The 13,125-nt window shown below is 51.1% G+C and overlaps 1 pseudogene; it reads right to left on the bottom strand.

Moving 5' to 3' along the window:
• Positions 1-8,036, bottom strand: part of LOC123935794 — a 42,395-nt pseudogene extending 34,359 nt beyond the window's left edge.
• Positions 8,037-13,125: the final 5,089 nt, after the last annotated feature.

The following is a 13,125-nucleotide window of genomic DNA, read 5'->3' as shown; positions in this document are numbered from 1 at the left end:
ATGGAATATTTATAAACCAGGAAATATTTTTCTTTTGATTAAAAAAAAACAACAACAACTTTTGGGCCTCAGAAAGGGGCAGGCAGCAGGCAGGGTTTGGCACAGGGGTTGCAGCTGGCCACCTGTGGGATGAAACCCAAGCCTGACAAAATATATCTATTTATATATATTAGAGATACATACATCAAGTGTTCTTCCTGATTCTGCGAAATCGTTTTGGAAATGATTCTGTGTGTATACACAAATACTAGTGTCACTAGCAGGATAACCATGGATCCCTCACAATATCTGGGTTTTTCTTAACCACCCCTTCTACAGTTTCCCTAGTACGTTTGCAGTAACAAACATGAGAAACTGGTATATTCCCTTCAACAAATGTCCCCCGAGAGGAATTTTAACTGCCTATCCTGTTTTGCTGAGTCCCCTGGCCATCCCGTATGGTCCCTAGAGAGCCGCCTCTGGTTTCGAGGTCTACCCTTCTAGCACGCGGCTGACACCCCGCCCAACGTGCGCACCGAGTAGGTCCCAACCCACTGGCCATGCTCCCTCATCTGGGCACCGAGTAGGTCCCAACTCGCGGGCCGCGCGCGCTCACCCGGTCACCCAGCAGGTCCCAACCCGCGGGCCGCGAGCGCTCACCTGGACAGCCTGCAGGTCCCATCCCGCGGGCCACACGCGCGCACCTGGGAACCGAGCGGGTCCCAACACGCGGGCAGTGCTCCCTCACCGGGACGCAAAGCAGGTCCCAACCCGCGGGCCGTGCGCGCTCACCCAGGCACCCACCAGGTCCCAACCCGCGGGCAGTGCTCCCTCACCCGGGCGCTGAGCAGCAGGTCCCAACCCGCGGGCCGCGCGCCTTACCCAGGCAGCCGAGCAGGTCGCAGACGGCGATGGCGCGCAGGATGCGGACGGAGGCCGGCGGGGCTGGGGAGGGGGCCCCGAGGCCCGCGGGCCGGCGCCGGGGCAGCAGCTGCAGGAGGCCGAGCGCCAGACTGCAGGCGCCGCTGCCCAGGCACAGCGCGTGGAACGCCCGCGGCTGGAAGCTCAGCACCAGCTGTGTGGCGGCGTCCCGCGTGGGGCAGCAGAAAGTCCCGAGGCGTGGGGAGGCCGTGGGCCGTGCTCGGGGCCGCGGCTCGGGTCTGCCCGGACCCCTAGCGACCCGCCGGAGTGAGGTGCTGGGCGGGCCGGGGGGCGGGGGCGGGGGGGATCATGTGCCCGCGCCGCTCCCCCTGCCCGCGCGTGCGGAGAAGGCGCGGGCCTCGGCGGGGGCTGTGCGCCCTCCGCAAACGCCACGAGGTCTCACGAGGGTGAGGGGGGGGGCTGGGGGCGGAGGAGGAGGGGGAGGAGAGGGGGAAGAAGGGGGAAGAGGAGGCGCTGCGGGAAGGAGAAGCGCCCCAGGCCGGGCGGCTCAAGCTCTGTCCACTTCCCCCGAGCCTTCGCCAAACCGGCCCTCTCGCCGTAACTGACCTGACCAGAGAAACGTGCCTCAGTTGCCAGCCTCTCCCTGGTTGGAGCCGACCTCCCTCATTCCGGGCGATACGGGCACCGGAACACGTTCGTCAACCCTGAGGCGAGGCCTTCAAACGGCGCCCTTTCGAGCTCCGGCGCCACGGAAACAATCCCGCAGCCGCAGGGTCTGCGTGGAAATTCGAACCTTGGACAAAGACGGGGACGCTTCGACTAACGAAACAGACCTGTTTTGCACCTGACTGTTCGGTGTTCCGTTTTCACTCAGCTTCAACATAGGTTTGGGCATTCCAAATAAGCTTTCAAGAGTAATTACGGTTTTTGTAAAAACGTATTCAAGTTGATTCCGATTTCTTAACTGTTTCTGTGTGTTTCACTACGCACTGAAAATCAAGTTTTCTTCTGCACGCATAGAAGTTTCAAAATTATATCCTCACTGGGCTCCTGGCTGGCTCAGTCCGTGGGGCATGGGGCTGTGGGTCAAGGACTTGTGAGCTCCGGCCCCACACCGGGTGCAGACATTACTTAAAAAAAATAAATTAATTAAATTTAAAAATTACATGATCACTAATGACAACAGTAAACATACTGGTGAAGTTAAAAAACAAAACCTCTTCAAGGTTGAAAAAAAAAAACATCTAGGTTATGACTTTACCAACCAAAGCTTTATTTAAAACAACCCCCCCAGGGGCTCCTGACTGGCTCAGTGGGTTAAAGCCTCCGCCTTCAGCTCAGGTCATGGTCTCAGGATCCTGGGATCCATCCCCACATCGGGCTCTCTGCTCAGCAGGGAGCCTGCTTCCTCCTCTCTCCCTGCCTGCCTCTCTGACTACTTGTGATCTCTATCAAATACATAAATAAAATCTTTTTAAAATTTTTTAAAAAATAAAATAATAAAAAATAAAACAATCCCCCCAAACCCTATCAGATTTATCATCTAATAAATTAATAGGCCCACTGGCAAAGCACAAGCAGCCACCCTTTGATCTCTGATCCCAATAAGTGGGCCCCTCTCCAGGTTTTTTCCAATCAACCGAAGGGAAGGCAACCTCCCACTGTTCCCACCCCCCAGCTCATGAAACACTTAAATGTAAACACATGCCCTCCCACCCAGCTGCTCAATGCATTCCCACTGCCAGCTTTGCAATTTTAAGTAAGGCAAGGCTTGGACTCAGCTACCACAGGTCTGGGCTTCCCTGTAGGAACTCACAGTAGGGACACAGGTAGGGACACACTGCCAGATGGGCAGCTGAGCCTTTAACAAAGGCTGTGGACCCCAGCACTTCAAAAGGATCCGACTTGGCGCGTCTATTAGCAGGGGCAGCTACTTTGATAGGATTCTGGCACAGACCGACATTGTCAAAACCTTAACTGCTCTTGGGGATTACGCACTTGCTTGCAAAACATCATGGGAGTCCTCCCCACACATCCTCAGAGCATGAATCCTGCTCTTTTTGGATTGTGGATCCCCACCTTCCTTTGCTCTTGGAAAGCAGAGATGGCTTCTGGAGGATAGTGTGTGAAATGTGCTTTCAAAGATAAAAATGACAATGGGGGGTCGGTACACTGGCCCTGATGCCCAGGGTCTGAGTGGCCAACCCACACACAAGTGCAACAGCATTTCCATCTCTGCTTCGCACCCAAACTGTGCAAAGCCTGTCTCCCTGCTCCCCATGTGCAAACCTGAGGGCTCTGGATGGCTCAGGTGCCAAGGAGTCAAGGCTGAGGCTCCCGGGGGGAGCAGGGGTCGGGGGGATTACTACAGACAGGCCAGATGGGCTCAGATGATAATGTGACAGATGGACCTCAGAGCAAACCTGAGGAAGGCTGGATGAGAGACTAAACTTCAGCTGTCAGGAAGGAACTTGCAACGCGTCTAAGAAATAAAACTGACCGGATGGAACTAGAGGATATGATGCCGGGTGAAGCAAGTCAATCAGAGACAGAAAATTACTATATGATTTCACTCATATGCAGAATTCCAGAAACAAAACAGATGAACATAGGGGAACAGAGGGAAAAAAAAAGCAAAATGAAATCAGAGAGGGAGACAAACCATAAGAGAGTTTTAACTCTAGGAAACAAGCTAAGGGTTGCTGGAGGGGAGCAGTGTGGGGTGATGGGGTAACTGGGTGATGGGCACGAAGGAGGGCAGGGGATGTGACGCACACCGGGTGTCGTAGGCCACTGATGGATCACTGGGTTTTCCCCTGAAACTGACAACACACTGTATATTAATTAAGCGATTTTAAATAAAACTTTAAAAAATAAAATAAATAAAAAATAAATAATATAACTATAAATAAATATAAATTTAAAATAAAATAAATAATACACTGAGATAACAAACTTTTTGTGCCAGAGTGCAACTACAGTATGAAAAGGGAGACAGGTAAACATACACACACACACACACACACACACACACACACACACACACACGGGAGGTGGAAACATCTGGAAAAATGCAGATGTGAGAAATGCAGTGCTAACTGCCAAGCCAGTGAGCCAAGCCTGAACGGGGAGGGATCTGTGTCATGACCCTCAGGAACTTTGATTTGTGCACCGCCCTTCTGCCTTCCTTCCCAGTTTACCACTGGATTCCACCTTGCACTTTCATCCTGGGCCACCCAGGAAATGCTCTACTGTCCTGACTTTGCTGCACAGCTTACACCTTGCTTGCCATTAACACTTGATCACGCACACTAACCGCTGGAGGAGGCTCCGGGGCTTTCTCATACAACCTGCTTCTCCCGGCAAACCCCCAACACCTAGAGCTCTGAATTTAAAGGACTGAGTTTTGGGGGAGAACCTCAGGTCTGCCACAGAATGGAGGGCAGGAGGCAGGGGGAGGCAGATGGAGGGTCTGCTGAGATGTACTGGGAACAGCAGCATTAGTGAAGAGGGGGCAATTCACAAAACCCCACCGTCTTCGGAGCCCATCAGTGGGCAGGCTCTATGTTCTGCATTCTGCGGCATTGTCTTATTATTTATTTATTTATTTATTTGACAGAGAGAGAAAGATCACAAGTAGGCAGAGGCAGACGGGGGAGGGGGGGAGCAGGCTCTCCGCTGAGCAGAGAGCCCGATGTGGGGCTCGATCCCAGGACCCTGAGATCTTGACCCAAGCCGAAGGCAGAGGCTTTAACCCACTGAGCCACCCAGGTGCCCCCAATGTCTTATATGATATACAGAATAAGCCTTTTGGGTGGGTGTTACTGATCCTTAAACTGATTGTGGACAGTATGTAAATTAATGGGGATGGCTGTGTTCCAATAAAACTTTATTTACAAAACCAGTGGAGACCTAAACATCTCGGCCCCTGTAGATCTACCCACAGGGGCTCTGGCTCATTCAGCAGCTACCCCACAAGGCTGGGTGCCTAAGCCCAAAATGCAGGAAGATTAACACCTAGTGGGACAGGCAAACAAGCCAATGAGGGATGGGAAGAAAGAAGCTGCGGGCAGAGAAACTGGTCTTACTTCCTCCCTCCCTGTGGAAGTTTCTGAGCAGAGACTACATACAGCCCTTAGCAACCAGCTGTGTTTCTTAGGGATTTATGGTCTACTCAGAAATGCACCACCTTTAATTTGCTCTTCCTCCTTTCCTGCTTTCCTGCCCTTTTGTCCAGGGGTCCCAAGTTGTTCGCCCGTAGAACACAATTTGTCTCAAGCTCTGCTTTCTAAGGAAACCAGGCTAAGAATCTGCTCTCGTGAAGGAAGGATCTTGGCTGCTGCAGCCAGAGTCCTGCTTGGGGTCCGTCTGGTGACCACCAGCATCTTGGCCTTTCAATTGATTTCAGTTCAACAGAAATTGACTGAGTGCCACGTGCAAACTGGAGAGCTCAAAGACAGGCTGTGTCCACTGAATAAGGGTGTTACCAGGCCTTAATCAAGAGACTACATAAAGGACAAGGGCATTGTCGATGCCTCATGAACTAATGAAAGATGTAAGTGGTGTAGGGTGGAAAGAGATAGGGATTGAGTATGGTTTAAAATGGAACTGTACTCAAAAAAAAAAAAAAGAAGAACATTAATGGGGCGCCTGGGTGAGCCTGGGTGGCTCAGTGGGTTAAGCCTCTGCCTTCAGCTCAGGGCATGATCCCAGGGCCCTGGGATGGAGCTCCGCATCGGGCTCCTTGCTCAGCGGGGAGCCTGCTTCCCCCTCTCCCTCTGCCTGCCTCTCTGCCTTCTTGTGATCTTTATCTCTTTTTCAAATAAATAAAATCCTAAAAAAAATTTAAGTGATCTCAGAGCTGAGAATAAAATGCATCGAGTGCAGCGTGCATCCCGCTGCAGATCTCCTGGACAACCTGACTCTGCTTGGCGGAATGGCTAGGCGAGGCCACAAGTTTCATGAAACTGTTTCTAGCAAGTGTCCAGAGATGTGGATGCTGCTGCTCAGTGGCTCTTACTTGAGCAGCAATGTCCTAGAGCTTGTATCTCAACCTAAAAACAGAAACCACCAGGCCACATTTAAATGTGGGAGGACTTGATTCAAAATAGCAGAAAAACTATCAACATCCAGTGATGCTGAAGGGCATTCTGAATGCAAATGGCCAGTCAAAGACGGAAGTGCAGGGTGCACACTGAGAAGCTGCCGCTGTCCTTCTGGTTCCCAAAGCCCCAGTGGCTGAGAAATGTTTGGGACTCACCTGGAACAGAAGGCAGGATGCTGGGGGGACAGGGAAGCAAACGGGAGAGGAAGATGATGCCTAAGGATGGCGAGAGACAAACAAAAGTGATTTTGTGTTGAGGAAGGGAGAATGGCCTAACAAGGTTCTCAGGTAGAAACTTAGACTTTCCACCCTGGTCTGGAGGCCAGGGTTCTGACAACTCCTACCAAGGCTAGCTCAAAGCTCATTTTGTTTAGGTGAGTGGTTCAGTGTCTTCAGACGCGCCTATCTTATCGCAAAAGACCCCACCTCCTCAGACACCATCTAAAATGCGGTCTTCCTGAAAGCCTACTAACCCGCTATCTAGTAAGCCTCAAGTAGAAGGCAAATGGGATTTGCTTCACAGATACTGGATTATTCTTTTGACACAGAGAGTGAGAGTGAGAGCGAGAGAGAGAGCACACAGCAGGGAGAGCAGGAGAGGGAGAAGCAGACTCCCAGCTAGCACGCGCACAAACACGGCAGGAGCGTCTGTGGGAGCGGCTGGAGCCCGTCACGCAGACCCCGAGGCGAGGACGCACGGGAAGTTTGCAGGGAAAGGCAGGAAGGAGCAGAACCATGTGATCCTGAAAGGGAGACCCAGCACAGATTTGCTGTCAAGGGAAGTCCCATGAGGGGTGACTTGGGTTCCAACCCACAGGACTTGCAGAATTGGTTCGGCCATGGTAGTAATCCACACTACTTACCAAATGACCCAAATTCAGTGGCCGAAAGCAACAGACATTTATTCCAACATCCCCGAGTACAGAGCAGATGCTTGCTTTGTCCTTTCAAACTGTTTGTGTTTTAGCATGCCTTGCGGCTCTTTGTTTAAAGCTGGATGTGGGGGCGCCTGGACGGCTCAAGGGGCTGACTCTTGGTTTTGGCTCAGGTCATCATCTTCAGGTTGTGAGACTGAGGCCCACCCCGGGCTCCATGCTGGCTGTGGAGACCGCTTAAGACTCTCTCCCCCCCCGCCTGCCCCTCACTCGCTTAAAAAGAAAAAAGAAAAAAAAAAAGTCTGGACATAATATCATAATGTGCTAAAAGAATCGGGATAAACAGGCCATTAGTGGTGTCGTCAGGAGGTGATGGAGAGGAGGCAGTTCTGTGATTAGGTCTTAGTCTTGTAGTTAGCCTCCACCCTTGGCTGTGAATTTCGTAAAAGACTCTTCATTGCAGCCCCCACCAGGGCCTCAGGAGACTGAGGTTGGGGATTTCCTTTCCCCAGGGTGGTTAGGTTCCAGTAACCCCCCTCTGTCAGGGTCAAGTTTCTCCTGAGGGCAGGTCTTGCTCAGAACGACAGAACGCTCTGGCAGACTTCAAAATGGCCCCTTCCCCCCTCCCGCTGCAGGACGCACAAGCCATCTTTTCTCCAGTCTTCACTGTGAGAACCTGGTAGAGCCCCACAAGGCGAAACTCACAAAAGCGCGGACCGTCTACACTGAGCCTCCAGCAAACCGGTCAGTTACAGTTTGCACTTTCCTACCTCGGCAGCAATTCCTGTAGAAGCTTCTGCCAATGGGTGGCAGCTCCGGGAAGTTGTTGCTGTCCGCATCTGCCTGTCCTTTCAGTTAGCTGTGAGGGGGGGAGGGTTCAGTTTGTTCTGTGACCTCACTTCTCTGACAGATCTACGAAGAGATGGTTTTTTCGGCTCGTTGAGGTTTTGGTTGTTAAAGCAGTGAGTGTAAGCTCCTTCCGTGCCAGACGGGAAACCAACAACACACACTTACTCCCTCACAGCTTCTGTGGCTTAGGAGTCCAGGCATGGGTTAGCTGGGTTTCCTGTTTTGGGGTCTCTCAACGGCTACAGTTAAGATGCTGACTAGGCTAGTCTCACCTGAAGGCTCAAGCGGGAAAACATTTGTTTCCACATGTGTGCTTACCTATTCAGTGACGAGTTTTCACTCTTCATGGCTGTTGGCTGGGGGCCACCTTCCGTCCCTTGGCACATGAGTCTCTCCATGAGGCAGCTTCCAGGAAGGCAGCTTCATTCGTCCAAGCCAGCAAGAACAATCCAGCAAGTGAGAGTCACAATGTCTGGCAACAGAATCACCGAGCGGGTGTCCCGTCCCCTCGGCCGCACCCTACGACTTAGAAGTTGGTCATGGGTCATGCTCGCACCCAGCAGGAGGAACAGAGAGTGTGGCTGCCTGCAGGCGGGTGCCCTAGGAGGGCATCCTCATGTGTGTCCATCACAGCAGCCCCTCAGGTTGTCGACCACACAAGAACGCTGGAGCACCCACTCCTGTCCGTCAACCAGGAAGAGCGCTCCCTGTGGTGGGCACCTCAAATCCTAGAACGTCTGGTTGCCCTGGCGCTCCGAGAGCGTCGGTTGAGTAAGCGTCGACCCCCTGAGGGCTTCCTTCCTCAGAGAGCCACAAGGCTGCTCACTGGAGCTCACAGAATGTGTCAGCGGGTTGGAAGGATGACCTCGCCCTCCATCCACAACTAAATTGGCTCAGTTTGACCCTGGAGAACAGACAAAAATGCTCAGGGTTGGCTATAAAGCTTTAAGAGAGTAAAAAGAGTTGCAGTGGCTTACACCTTGACATTGAACCCCTTTCTCTATCCGTGGGGAACTGAGTAGCTTTGCAACATTCCACACAATGCGTGGGTTTTGAATCCAGGCTTAGAGCTCAAAGAGCCTGCTCTGCGGTTGCTGCCGGGTGGAGTACTGACCTCCCCTGACGAAACTGGGAGAGGAACCTTGAAGGAACCTTGCCCTTTCCTCTGACAGAAACACAGGAATTCAGATTGAGAAAGAGTGTCTAAGAGCACATCTCCAGTTCTGCAACAGGCAGACTAGGAGTCCGTGAGCTACGTGGTGGTCTCGGCCTGAGAGGAGACCAGACCGTGCCATGGGAGGGAGACGGGGGTGGGGTGTGTTCTGAGAAGAGGAAGAGAAGTCATCTAGCATTAGTACTACCTGACCACCTTCCCGAACCAGCAGCATTAAGTCCTCAAGGTCTTGCTTAACTCTCACCTCCACCCTGTGGCTCAGCTTTTTATTTCGTTTTTACATGTAAGGCACCAGAGGAGGTGAGGAAACGTGTCCAAGGTCATGGCGGCGGTAGGGGTGAGAATCAAATCCAGGCAGACTACACCATAACCATATGGTTATGGTTATATATATAGTTATATATAACCATGCTTATAACCATAAGCACCTGAATGAACATCAGCCACGGATGGCTACAATCCAGTCAGATCATGGAAATACGTCTTCTCATCCCACCACTCTGACGCAAGGAGTCTGCATTTGAGAAGCTGGAGGCAGGTCACAGGTGGCCAAATTTGAAGTCATGTGACCCTAACTGCACTTTGCAAGAAGTATGGAGGGGGGGAAGGGAAGGTGGGGCTGAGGAGGTACACATACAGGTACATGTCACCTATTTCAAACTTTGATCAAATTTGACGTTTCTTTCACAGCACACTATACTGATACAGTGAAACGAGAGGACTGTCATTTCTGGGAGGACTATTATACGCTCTGCGGCTTTTATGTACATGAGAGTGTCAAACTGCAGATACTAATAAAAAGAAACACACTCAGATGTGGGCTAATTTTGAAATGACTGCTTCGGTGGTACTCGAGTGGTCATGGGTAGGGAATAGGAAACCCACATTAACCTCAAGGGTTTGGCTTGTGGTTAGAAACACAGCGTGCTGGTAGATAATATACCCTTACGTCAACCTGGCCGTGAATGCTGCGAAAACATCTCTCTGGTATCCACACTACAGCACGTGTCTCAGTTTCAGAACGGCTGACAGGCGTTAGCACAAAAAAACGGGGTTCCGCCAGTCCTCTGAGGGGACTCTGATCATTTAAATGCAATGGCTCTCCCCCTGCCGTATTTTTGGGTCTCACTGCATTGCCCCTGGTTGAACATCCAGCGGAAACCATGTGTATAACCCGAGTTTCCTAAACTTAGGACACGTCTTTAGTCCATCACAGGAATCAGAAATTAGCGGCCCAAACATTACACATTTTTGCCTTTGCAAGCTACAGCGTCTCTTTCACGATTATTCCATTTCTCTCAAGGTGCTTCACGTTGACTTAATCAAGCATCTTTATTTGGTCTTAAGGATAGCCTGTCCAGGTCTGAACTTGTGGGTACCATGGAATCAGTGTGACTTCCCGCAGAACACCTATGCATTGTCAAACCCAAGTTCTTGGGTTTTTGTTTTTTAACATTTTATTTATTTTTGAGAGAGAGTGAGCATGAGAGAGCATGAATGCAGGGAAGAGGGAGAAGCAGACTCCCCGCTGAGCAAGAAGACTGATGTGGGCTCCATGCCAGCAGGGATCACGACCTGAGCCAAAGGCAGGCGCCAACGGACTGAGCCACCAGGTGCCCCAAACCCAAGTTGTTAAAAGGGTTAACTAGGAAAAGGAAAATCCTTGCTGTAACTTGACAGTGAGAAACCTGGCAGCCACCTCCTTACCCATGTAATAAGGTGACAGTCACAAGGGACAAGCCATGTAGACGTCCAGGAGTCCATGACACGGTGTGCGGAGAAGGCCACATCATCTGTGTACGTGTTTTCCCCCAAACCCATAACCCAGTCTAGTCATGAGAAAACATCAGTCAAGCCTAAATTGGGGAACATTCTACAAAACACCCGGCCAGTCCTCAAAACTTCCGGGTCACGAAAACAAAGGGATGATGGAGACCAAAGGGGACATGACAACAAGGCGCACAGTGGAGTCCTGGGGACCGAAAGAGGATACTCACGTGCCAGCTGGGGAAATCCAAACAGTTCAGAATGCAACCAGGAACAGACCGGCTCAAGGGGACGCAGGGGCTCCATTCAGTACCTTTGCAACCTCTCTGTAAACCTCAAATTGTTCCAAAAGAAGAATTTACTTTTAAAATTAATCACACAGTATTTCCTGTGGCCCTTCCAACATGTATAATTACGCAAGAAGCATCCCGACCAGTTAAGTGTTTAGAAACTTCCCGTCTGCCTGGAAGACATCTGCACATAGTAGTATAAACTCTACCGCCCTTCAGCCAGCCGGCTGCTGGTCCTTCCTGTTATTTCTGCTGCTACATTCCTTGAAGTTCAGGTGAAAAGATTCAATTGAAACAAGTATTCTGGCCCATGGGAATTTCCCGCTTCCGAATCAACAGTCCCTCCAACACCAAAGACGCAGTGGCTTCCATTTCCAGGGCCCCTCTTCCCACAGGACATCTGAACTATCCCAGCGCTAAGGAAGCACAGATGGCCCCTTTCTCGGTGTCTGTGTGGCTGCGGCTGTGTTGGCGGGTGAGAGCAAGGAAACACAGGAACATTTACCGAGCTCTGCAGTGTGACTTCCCTGGCTGCTGTTATTTTATGCCACGGCCCCCCAAGTGTGCTCCTGGAAGGGCCACCTAGGCGTTGCGAAGGACCTTGTTTTTTATTTTTTTAAGATTTTACTTATTTGACAGACAGAGATCATAAGTAGGCAGAGAGGCAGGCAGAGAGGGGGAAGCAGGCTCCCTGCTGAGCAGAGAGCCCGATGTGGGGCTCTATCCCAGGACCCGGGATCATGACCTGAGCCAAAGGCAGAGGCTTTAACCCACTGAGCCACCTAGGTGCCCCTGTGGAGGTCCTTGTTACAAAAAATCCAAGTCCCGGGGTGCCCGGGTCGCTCAGTGGGTTAAAGCCTCTGCCTTCAGCTCGGGTCATGATCCCAGGATCCTGGGATAGAGCCCCACATAGAGCTCTCTGCTCCGTGGGGAGCCTGCGTCCTTCTCTCTCTCTGCCTACTTGTGCTGTCAAATAAATAAATATTTTTTTAAAAAGTTAAAAAAAAAAATCCAAGTCCCCTGTGCTTTCTCTGAGAGCCTCGCAGAAATAATGGGTGTTTTCCTTTTTTTAAAGATTTTATTTATTTGAGAGAGAGAGAGCAAGCAAGAGAGCACAAGCAGGGGGAGCGGCAGAGGCAGAGGGAGAAGCAGGCTCCCCGCTGAACAGGGAGTCCCACACAGGGCTCGATCCCAGGACCCTGGGATCATGATCTGAGCCAAAGGTAGATGCTTAACAAAGATAGATGCTTAACAGACTGAGTCACCCAGGCGTCCCTACTCTGGGTTTTTCTCACTCAAAATGTGGAGTACGAAATAAAAAGGCATTTCACAATCACACAAACGATATCATAGCAAGGGAGGTTTATGCTGTATTTGGAAAGAGAGTATGTCCAAGGATGTCTTGAAATCTCACACACAGACTTATTTTTTGCGGTTTGAAAATTGCTGTGTTGGCTTTCACTAGAACCACTCAGACAGTATCTGGGACTCAGGTATCATATTTCTATCCTGCGATTTCGTTGGCAAATTACAAGAAGGCTGGGTCACGGACAGTGTTTGAGATTTGAAAAGAAACTCCCCCAGATACAATGGGGTTTTTTTTGTTGTTGTTCTTTTTTTAAAAATTTCATTTATTTATTTGACAGATAGAGATCACAAGTAGGGAGAGAGGCAGGCAGAAAGAGAGAGAGGAGGAAGCAGCTCCCTGCCAAGCAGAGAGCCCAACGCGGGGCTCGATCTCAGTCATGACCTGAGCGAAAGGCAGAGGCTTTAACCCACTGAGCCACCCAGGCGCCCCCCCCCCCCCCCGGATACAATGTTTTAAATGAAGGTGAGGTTGCCAGGCTGGTGTCAAAACTCTCATCCCCTCAGTGTACGCCAGTCCCTGCTCTGAGCTCTGTTCTCCGACGGCCCGCACTCCGCCTCTGACCTTGGCTCCCATGGAGGGTGGCGGACACAGCCCATACACGGGGCTGCTTTTTTACCCCACTTTTCCTCCTCTCATCAACTCTCCTTATTTTGAGTTTTGACACAGGGGTTAACCTGTTGGTCTCTACCTTCCCAGGAACCCCGGGCTTCTCAGAAAGCAAGATCCCCCACCCCATACAGGGACCCCAGGGAGAGAGAAATGAGAGCAGACTTGGGGGCCTACACACCTGCATGACTGAGGCAGCCACTCAGATCTCGAGGCGTTGACTTCATCTC

The sequence above is a fragment of the Meles meles genome, chromosome Y (assembly GCF_922984935.1).
Source record: "Meles meles chromosome Y, mMelMel3.1 paternal haplotype, whole genome shotgun sequence".
NCBI lineage: Eukaryota > Metazoa > Chordata > Mammalia > Carnivora > Mustelidae > Meles > Meles meles.
This window is presented reverse-complemented; position numbering and strand designations above follow the sequence as displayed.